The sequence below is a fragment of the Seriola lalandi genome, unplaced genomic scaffold (genome assembly GCF_002814215.2).
Source record: "Seriola lalandi dorsalis isolate HSWRI2012SDOR001 ecotype SW California unplaced genomic scaffold, Sedor1 jcf7180002055006, whole genome shotgun sequence".
Classification (NCBI taxonomy): domain Eukaryota; kingdom Metazoa; phylum Chordata; class Actinopteri; order Carangiformes; family Carangidae; genus Seriola; species Seriola lalandi.
This window is the reverse complement of record NW_019525549.1, coordinates 459631-470084: the sequence shown is the minus strand read 5'-3', so window position 1 is coordinate 470084 and position 10454 is coordinate 459631. Positions and strand designations below refer to the sequence as shown.

The 10454-nt window shown below is 41.1% G+C and overlaps 1 protein-coding gene across 1 annotated transcript in view; it reads left to right on the top strand.

The window, feature by feature from the left end:
* Positions 1-1859: 1859 nt before the first annotated feature.
* tenm3 (teneurin transmembrane protein 3) overlaps positions 1860-10454 on the top strand; it is a 206170-nt gene continuing 197575 nt past the window's right edge. The window contains exon 1 of the mRNA XM_087171480.1: positions 1860-2437. The gene's annotated coding sequence lies outside the window, so the exon portion shown is untranslated. The remainder of the gene's footprint in view (positions 2438-10454) is intronic.

Here is a 10454-nt window from a genome sequence, read left to right as displayed (position 1 = left end):
TGGTATTTTCCAGTTTCTTTTTTTTTTTTTTTACCTATCACTAAAAAGATTTTTTGATATAATTTTTTGGGGAAGACTTTGAGTCAGTGTCATAGCTGGTCCAAAGAACTGAGAACTCATCCAGCCTTTTCAATGAACCCAGCCTGTCTTAGCTTGGTTGAAGCGGACGTGTCTGTGTCGAGGCTCTCTGAGCGATCATCCCCTCGTCCTCTGGTGGAATGACGATCCGCCTCCTCAGTAAAAATGTTACAGCTGAATAAACAACTTGATGTTGAACCTGTTATATTATTAAATGCTTGGTATATATGTATATGTATATATATATATATATATATATATATATATATATATATGTGTGTGTTTGCGTATACTGTATATTTACAGTGCATTCAGAAAGTATTCAGACCCCTTCACTTTGTTCACATTTTGTTATGTTGCAGCCTTATGCTAAAATCTAAAAAATAATAATAATTTTAGGAGATTTTAGAAATGATCAGATTTATTAGAAAAAGGAAAAACTGAAATGTCACATTGACTTAAGTTTACAGACCCTTTGCTGTGACACTTTAGATTTAGCTCAGGCGCCTCCTAAGGTGAAGACTTATGAGAAAAAAAAATTATTGTTTTATTTTAGCAAGTTTGCAAAATAACAAAATGTGAAAGTACATATATGAGCACACACACACACACACACATATATATATAGATAGATATATATTTAAAATAAATAAAATAACCAATAATGATAAAATGTATTAAAAGTCAAATAGCCTATCGTTGACATTTAAGATTTGTTTACATTTTTACATTTACACAGATGCAATAACACTCTTCCACAAAATACACACATACAGCTTAGCGGCTGTCAAGGTGCTGACTACCCCACAAGAGGTTAAATTCCTGCGACTCAGAAGTGATGAAGCCTCTGGGAGGTAGAAACATCCTTAAGAACCTGAACTGACTCCAGTCGCTTTCACAAAGCTGTGAGAGAAAAACAGACCTGGATGACTGAGGCTCACACACACACACACACACACACTTGCACAGACACACACACACGCACAGAACCTCTGGCTTTGTTTGTTCTTTTAGATTATTATTTTTATTCATTTCAATCTAAATGTCAAAATGAACACTGGAAAAATGGCACTTAGGCTAATACATGATCCCCGACATTGTGTGTGTGTGTGTGTGTGTGTGCGTGTGTGTGTGTGCGTGTGTCCTTGTGCATATGCTCCTCTGGTAACGAATCCCTTTTTGTTAAGCGTCCCCCTCTTCTCTCTCAGTACCTTTGGTTTATACAGCAGCCTTAAAATCTAACTTCACACACAAACGCGCACCCGCGCACGCACACACACATTCGTGTGTGTGAGAGTGAGAGAAAGAGAGAGCTCATGTGTGAGCGGCTGAGACGTGTAGTTGCTGTGCTATGAATACATATGTGGTCGGGAAATCGGGGAGATCAGAGCAAAAGAATGCAGAGAGAGAGAGAGAGAGAGAGAGAGAGAGGTAAAGAGAGGGAGTGCCCCTGCCCTCCTCCTCTCCTCTCTCTCTCCAGACATCGTCACCTCCAGCCTCCAAATGCAGAAAGCAAAAAAAAAAAAAATCCAGCCCCTCCTTCCACGTCTTTACCCTCTCACGATTGTACCCCCTCCGCCCCCCGCCCCCCCCCCTCTGTGTCAGCCAATCCCATTCTTCCCTCTGCTCCCTGTGTCCTCGCGGCTCCGCCTCCCTCCTCGCTCAACCAGCGAGAGAGCTTCAAACTTACGGGAGCCAAGAGGGAGAGAGACACACACATATATATACACACACACACACACACACACACACACCGCAGAAGTGGCAGAAGCAGGCGAGAAGGCGGCTCTCTCTCCCTCTCTCTATCACACACACACACGCACACGCTCACTGAGAGAGGCAGCGGCAGGCAGGGGAAAGAAGGACTCAGAGAAGAGAATAAAGGAGGAGAGAACTCATGTTCTTTAACTGAGACAGAAGAAAAAGAAGACACATACAGCAGATAGAGAGAGAGAGAGCAGGAGGATTGTGTTTTTCCTTTTTCATTTTTTTTGCTCTCTGCATTTGGGAGCACTCACTTGGAGGAGAAGAAGAAGTGAGAGAGAAGACTGAGGCTGTCCCCACAGAGAAAGAGAGAGAGAGAGAGAGAGAGAGGGAGGGAAAACACGGCTCCTGTTTTTTATATACCTTTTTCCAAAGAAGAGAGAAGAGAAAAGCGAGGAAAGAGAGGGACGGAGGTGTAATGTTATTTTCCCTCAGCGGCAGCAGCAGCGGCAGCGGCGGCAGCGGCAGCGGCAGCAGCAGCGGCAGCGGCAGCGGCTCAGGACTCAGTGTTCATGCTGCCTGTGCGGATCCTATGTGTTTTTTGGGAGCATTAACCCTTTAAACCGGGCGAAACTGGAGTACTCACTGAGACAAGGTAGACAACTGGATTCAATCTTTCCTTCAAGCGGCACATTGTGCTGGTGGTGTGTGTGTGTGTGTGTCTGTGTGCGTGTGTGTGTGTGTGCGTGTGTGCGCAACTGTGCATGCATTGGGAAATTGCTTGGTCTCCAGTCAGTTGCCGCTCATTGTGTGAATTCACTGGCTGAATGTAAAGTCATTGAGAAAAAACAACACAGGCAATCCATGTGTGTGTGCGTGTGTGTGTGTGCGTGCGCGCGCGTGTGTTAAAATAGTGCCAGGCTGAGGCCTAATAGTTTGATTTGTTGAGAAAGTGGCAGGAGAGAGTGACAGGGAGGGAGGTGGAGGAATTTTTTTCCCTCACCATTTGTTCTCCTCATCTCTTCTGTTCTTGTCTTTTTTCCCCTCCTCTCCCCTCCTCTTGCTCGTGGTCACACTGACTGAACGGAAGACTTTAAGGCTAAATCAAGCAGCAAGTTACTGTGTAAGCGACAGTCAGTCGGTCGGTCGTGCGAGCAGTCATTCTGTTTTTTCTTTTCTTTTTTTTCTTCTTCTTCTTCTTCCTTCCACTCGGTCGCTCACTGCTCCACACACCAACCAGTGCCTCGGCACATCAGGTTATATTAATCTAAATCACTGTCGGCTTCTCATTTAGTAAGTAGCCAGTGCTGCCAATCAATTAGTGACTACTGCCTTTGTCTCTGTGCTATACACACACACGCACACACACACACAGTGACACACATGTATAAATATTTCAGTGGTTAATCATATAGTAAGCATTAGCTTCAAGGTCTGGTTTTGATTTTGAGGCCATTACGTATAGGGGGCAATATTCAAAGGGAATGGAGATGGGGAATATTACCTTAATTATGGTTCCAATCAATGTAGAGGATGTAATGAGAAACATCCCGGACAAACTGCTGTCAGTCAAAGCTGCTGACAAAGTGACCAAAGTGCTTTCAGCCCCTGGATGTCTCCCTGTGACCATTGTTGAGTCTCTTCTTCTTTTTTCTTTTTTTTTTTTAAACTGTTCGTCCTCATGCAGAGAGGAAATTCTGCGTGTGCCTGTTGATGAAACACTGTTTTTCATCCTGCTGTTGAGGAAAGTTCAGGACTATGTCCAGCCAGTGATCGACATGTTGGTGGACAGCCGTCAGTATGGATTCATTAATGCCAGTTTTTGCTTTAAAAGGCCCTGTAACGACTGATGGAATGAATTTACAGCAGCAGGTTTCACGTCAGCTTCTAAAGGTCAAATCTCTCAGCAGATAGAACGGGCTCTTAAATGAATTATAGTTTTTTTTAAAAAAAGGCGTTCTTTCTCTCTATTTTATCTGTTCCTGTTCAGCTTTTAAGTTGAAACCACGTACTCTGATGCACACTTAGAATTTATACTTTGAACATTGATTCAAAGTGTGAACAAAGGAGAACCTTCCCTGTATGGAATTATTTCACTATTAAATTAAATGCAGAACAGATGTGGAGTATTTTGACATTTTGTATTTTACTATTTTTTATTCAATTCAAAATCACCATGTCTTCATGTGTGTTTTTCCACTACAAACGAGTCATTTACTGTGCATTGATTCTTTTTCCTACAATTGATCTGCAGCACAAAAGGAAACACAACTCCTGCTATCTGAAGTGTAATGAAGTGATGAATTTAAAACGGGATAAACTGTGTATTTATGTGTATTTATACCTGCAGTTGGCAGAAGTGAGTAAAGTGTATTTAAAAAGTAAAAGGTGGGTGAACTCTGGAAGGCATCAGGGCTCTGATTTGGTTTTCTGGCAATTTATTGTGTCTGCTTTTTGCATTGTGTGTTTTGACAGGCGTGTGTGTGTGTGTGTGTGTGTGTGTGTGTGTGTTTGTGTGTGTGGTGAGGTGAGGTGAGGGTTATGGTGGCTGGACTCTGTGCTGCTGCTGCTCAGAGACACAAGAGAAAAGACAAGCTTTTGCTTTTTGCTTAATCACTTCCAGACATAGAGATTGTGCGAGAGTGTGTGCGCGTCACTTTGTCTCTCTTTTCTCCCTCTCTTTCTTCTCCCTGTCTTCTCCTCTGAAGTTTTACTCTTTCAATTACAAACATAAATTTCGCGATGCTCCTGAGAGCGTGCGTGTGAGTAACGAAGCAAAAAAAGGAAGTAGGTGATGGATTGAAGGAATTAAACTGTCACTGCGAGAGGAAACATTCTTAAAAACGACTTTGGATGGACAGATCGTAAAGAAAGGAGGGCAGAGACAACGGCAGGGAGAGGAACATGTGTGACTGATTAAGATTCCAGCAGGAGTATTAGGAATGATAAGACGTCAGAGCGAGAATAAAAGTGTGTAATGTAAGCATATAAAACTGTACATGCATTTCACATCAAACTCACTGAGGATTGTGCACCGAAGGTCAAATGCTAATTCCCGTTGCTGGTATTTGCTCACATATGTTTGTAAGTAGTTCAAAGTGAAGCAATAATTAACTTTAAGAATGCAACCCTCCAATATTTACATCTCCTGTTCCAGAGAGGAGAAGGGTGCTGCAGGAGCAGGAGTATTCTCTGAGTATTATACTGGTTGTTGAACAGTTGCCTTGTGTAATACGAGTGGGTGAGATTTAAAATGGTAATGTTAATGTGTGTGGCTTGGAATAATATGAAGAAACTGACACCCCCCCTCCATCCCCCACCCCCCCTTTAATTAAAGTCCTTGCACACGTTACTAATATTTTACTAGATGCATTTGTCATGTTTTGTCAAGGTGATTTTTTTTTTTCTTTCGTGCAGACGTTTTGGCTTTTTCTGCCTCTCAGGAATGTTTTAGTGGATTCGACAGACTGAGAGTTTCAGACCAACCACTGTGAGAGACAATGCAGTGAGTCAGTCAGCACAGACAGCTGCGGTGTAATGGAAACAACTCCAAAAAGTTTGTTTTTTACCTGCATGATTGTGGAGCGCCTTTATAAAGCATTATAAGCCTTATTTGCAAATATAAAACTAGTATGAGTTCATAATTATTATAGTCACAGCGTGATAGAAAATGCACTACAAAGGGATTTAAAATACAGTAAAGTTAATGACTTTCTATTATGACAACTAAATAACATTTTATAATTATACTGAAAACAAAGAAGCTTCAATTGAATGGATGTGAAAATGTGAAATAATGATTTCTTTTTTTTTTTATAGTAATGAACTGAACTGAGCAGCTTGTTTTGAATTGGACAACAAATGCTCAAACGCACTGACTATATTTGATGTGGATAATTCATGTTAATTAATAGTGCACCAGACCTAACAGACTGTTTCCTTTTAAAGGCAATTAATGGCTAATTTTGTATGAATAAATCAAACTTTTCCTGAAGGTCTAAAGCCTTTTGTAATGCTCGAAGGAGCACATTTCTCCCATTTAGTGTTTTTATAAATGTGTTTTTATGTAACACAGCTGTATCCATATCAGTTCAAGGACCAACCTTCTGGATAAAGAAACGCAGAACAATAATGTTTGAGAATCTTAAAGCCGCAATAAATCGTCACACATATTAAGAATACAACATGCAAATTAGACCCAAGTGGTACTGCAGTTTAAAAAAACGCTGATCAGCACCAGCTGAGAAGAGTCACTTCTCATGGTTTTATGACGGAATTTGATGTTTGTTGTTCTTCGAAGACCAACGTGAAGACAGAGAGCGTGTGCTTGTGTAAGTTTCACGCTGTAGCCTTGGTGTTTTTGCACGGTGTGTCAGATAAGGATTTTTTTTTCTCCGCAGGCTTTGTCACAAAATAATAGATGTATGTCCAGATTAAAGGGACAGTATGTGTGAGTGACTGCTGGGGCAGACAATGTGACCAGCCAACCATTATATGACCTGCTGGATCCCACCACTGCTGCAATTGGATGAACACACACACGCACACACACACACACACACACACACCCCACACACACACATGCGCACACACACACACACACAGACACACACACACACACACACACACACACACACTGGTGTTCATGTTGCTGCATGTATATGTAGACATTCATGTGAGCGACCAAGCGTGGGCTGCTGAAACACACTCATTGTCCTGGCCAGTATTGCGTTTCTGGTCCGGGTTTGAGAAACAACCTGCTGGTATTTTTCACTCTGTGTGTGTGTGTGTGTGTGTGTGTCTGTATGTGTGAGCGAGAGAGAGAGAGCGAGAGAACGTAAAGATATGTCTTGAGAGATTCATCCTGCTTCATCCTGCACTTACCTTTCGTTTATCTTTATCATGCTTGTGCTCTCTCATACAGTCACAAACACTCTCTCTCTCACACACACACACACACACACACACACACACTGATAGACAGCCACAACAACCCCCCCATACATATATCTCGCTCTATGTCTCTCTGTCACTCTCTCTCCACAAATAGAGCACTATCTCCTAGCAACAAGGCCTTTGAGAGCGTTGTGCGAGATAGATTGGGTGACTGCGATATAGGCGCCTGCGTGTGTGTGTATGTGTGTGTGTTTGTGTGTGTGTTTCAAAGCTAGAAAATGATGAAAGTCATCAGAGGAATGACATCACTTTGAAACAGGAGTTAAGGAATGAATGCAAGTCAGTGGTTTGCCCTTGCAAGTTATGCATGTTTGGATGTGTGTGTGTGTGTGTGTGTGTGTGTGTGTGTGTGTGTGTATATGTGTGTGTGTAGTAATTTTCCTGATGGACCACATTACTCTAGATGGGGCCTCTACTCAGAAAATACAAGTTTCAATTATTCCTAAAATATCCTGGACCAGTACAACACACACACACACACACACACACACATGCACATGCACATGCACATCGATGTAGTGTATAACATTATTCTTTAGCATGAACAGCTGCAATAGTTCACTCACAACACTCACTTGGGGTGGCATAAAGGTCTCGCTCATTCATGTCACTTTGACCATAATTTTACTTGTTTTAGTATTTTTCATTACACACAAGGACATTTATAGTTCATCCATCGTCAGAGAGCAGCAGTAATGTGTATTTATAATAGGCTGTGTGTGTGTGTACTTGCGAATGGGACTCTACATTGGTGTGTGATGTACCTCATACATCTCTGTGTTTGTGTCTGTCTGTTTACTGTATGCATGTTTTTCTAATCGTTGATTCCAAAGGACAAATTCGAAAAACAAACCTTTTACTTCTCACTTCAGTGTGAAGAAAAAATCAAAAGAAGAATAAACCCTCATCATTATTATGAGTGTAAGGTGGTGCAAACCAGGACTGTAACGCCGGAGCGTCGTGCGAAGTGACCTCAGCTACTGTCGCTGAACATTTTCATCAGTTAAGAGGAAAAAAAGAATTCAGTCTGTATTTAACAAGTACATATATTTTATATCTAAAATATACACAGTAAATTTATCATAATTTGTAATATGTTACATTAACGTTTTTCAATAATAGTCGAATTGGATTAACGGGATATAATGTCACATCTACTCAAAATAGTTATATTAAAGCATAGTGGAAAATTATTAAATAAAACATAAACTAGTGGGGAACTCGGGCTGTACATGTTGATTATTTTATGTTATCGGTCATCATAATAAAAAAAAATCAATTATTGGATTATGTAAATAGATTCTCTGTCAATCGTTTTATTCATTAATTTATTTAAGTGACTAATCGCTTCAGCTCTTTGTAACTGCAACTTTTCTTTAGTAATTTTTATTGCAAAGCACATCAGTATTAGATATCAACTGATTATTTCAATTAGAAATAATAATGATAATAATTCATTTTAATTATTAGTTGTAAATTGTCTAATTACCTTGTAATAAAAGTTTAAATACATTAAACAAAAAAAAACAAAAAACATCTAAAAGTAATTTTGTACATGGGCGCTGTGTCCTCATTTGCCAGTGAAGTGAAGAATAGATTTTCTCTCTGTTGACAGTAGTGACGTGAAAAAATCTGTTCATTTTCACCTCGCTGGTTTTCTCTCTCCAGGCCTTTTTCTCTGTTTTCTCACAGTGTCTGAGCCGAAAGAGCTCCTCAACTTTCTTTTTCCTCCACTTTTTTTTTTACAAATTAAGTCTTTCTCTCATTTTAACTCGTGTCTAGAACAACACGATGTCAGTGAAGGAAAAAAAAAAAACAGAGAGAATTAGAGCGGAGAGCTGGAAGATTCAGACGAGTTTACACAGGACTGAAAGAAAAAAGGAGTGGGAGCGGGCTGAGTGATGAGGTGCTCGCTGACTAAATGTTTCTTATCAGAGACTGAGTCCAGATGGTTTGCAAACACATCTCCTCTTCATCCTCTTTCTCTCTCTCTGTTGTCCCCCCTCCCTCTCTCTCTCTTCCTCTCTCTCTCTCCTCACCCTCACTTCTCTCCCCAAATTTCTTCGTGTCTTCACTATTTTAAACCCCTTTTCACTTGAATGATACCCAGCATGCATTTCACATGGAGAACAGTGTGACGTCCACAATATTTGATGCCACCTTTTATAAAAAGCTAAAAAATAAGATGAGTGATAATTAAGTCTGTATGTAAAGAGCTGCACTTAACGGATCACTGTCAAACTATAACTAGATTTTATGACTTTAACTTGTGAGGTTAATGTTTTTATTGGAGAGGTTCATGTCAAAAGTGTATAAGAAGAAGCAAACTGGAGAGGTAACATTACTGAGCAGCATGGTGCCAAAAAATACAGACACACACACACACATACACACACACACACACACACACACACACACAGGACCCTTGTATCACTAGCAGGCTCCTTTCAGCTCTTATCTAGCTGCTCTGGGAAATGAAGACAGACGATGTGATGGGAAAATGAACCATGAGCACCTGGAGGTGGTGGTGTGTGTGTGTGTGTGTGTGTGCGTGTGTGTGTGTGTGGCAGTTCATGTCTATTGTTGTTGGACTGCAGTGATGTGTTTTATCTGCTCCGCTGTGAGGCGTCCTGCAGGGAGCCGTCCCTCCTGTTTGTCTCATGATGAAACTTCACATATCAAGTTGCAGACAACTCGTTTTGCTAATTTGTATGGTTCATGTGAATATATTTTGAATGAATAGAACCACAGTAATGGGGTGGGTGCAGACCGCGTGGGTGCAAATACCTTGAGCAGCGAGTTCCTCGGCTCGACTCACAGACCGGGCCAGACCATTTACTGGAGTCATACCCACGCTGTTTCCCCTGTCTCTCTCAAGAACGGCTGTCAAATAAACTCATAACCCCCGCTTTTCAGCTTCAGCTACATTTTACAACTAATTTTATTTTTTTGTCTGCTGGGTGTGTCTGGGGAGCTTCTCATTTTCTTGTAGCATTTGAAAACACACAATGCAGGGCAGTTTTTAAAAGACTGAAGTGTGGTCGTCTCCTCTGACCAACCGGTGGATAGATGGACATATATCAGCTTAATAACAGTCTTAAATCCTTCGGTGTGTATGTTTGTGTGTCCCGAGGCTTTTCTGTTGAGCAGATATGTGTAAATTAAAGGGTGGAGCGAGGACAAAGGAGAAGTGGAAATGATGGCAGAAAGGTGGAGAGGAGTCTTCTATTATTTTATTCCATCAAAACACACACACACACACACACACACACACACACACACACACACACACACTTCAGTCAGGATGGTTTTACGAGATAGGGAATATGAATGTGTGCTCCTTCCATTTATGGAGTCGCACTCGCATAAAGACAAACACACAGTGAGTGGAGAGGCAGAGGGGTGGGGGGAGGGACGAGTGGAGTGAATGAAAGCGCGTGTAGGACAATCAAATACATTTTTCTTTTCGTTTAAAGACTGAAATATTTATTTGATTCATTTTGTGTCATTATACAATAGGCGCCAATGTTTATGATAGTGTTACAGTTTATAAAGATTGTGAAGTCACTATAAACCAAGTGAAGAGGCATCCGGGAGAATGAGAACCTGAGTTTGAGTGTCAGCTGTTTACAGAGGGCTACAAGAACACACACACACACTTAACCCTGTGTTAGCCCTCCTACCTCCCCCTCCTGCTCCTTCTTCACCTCCCCCCC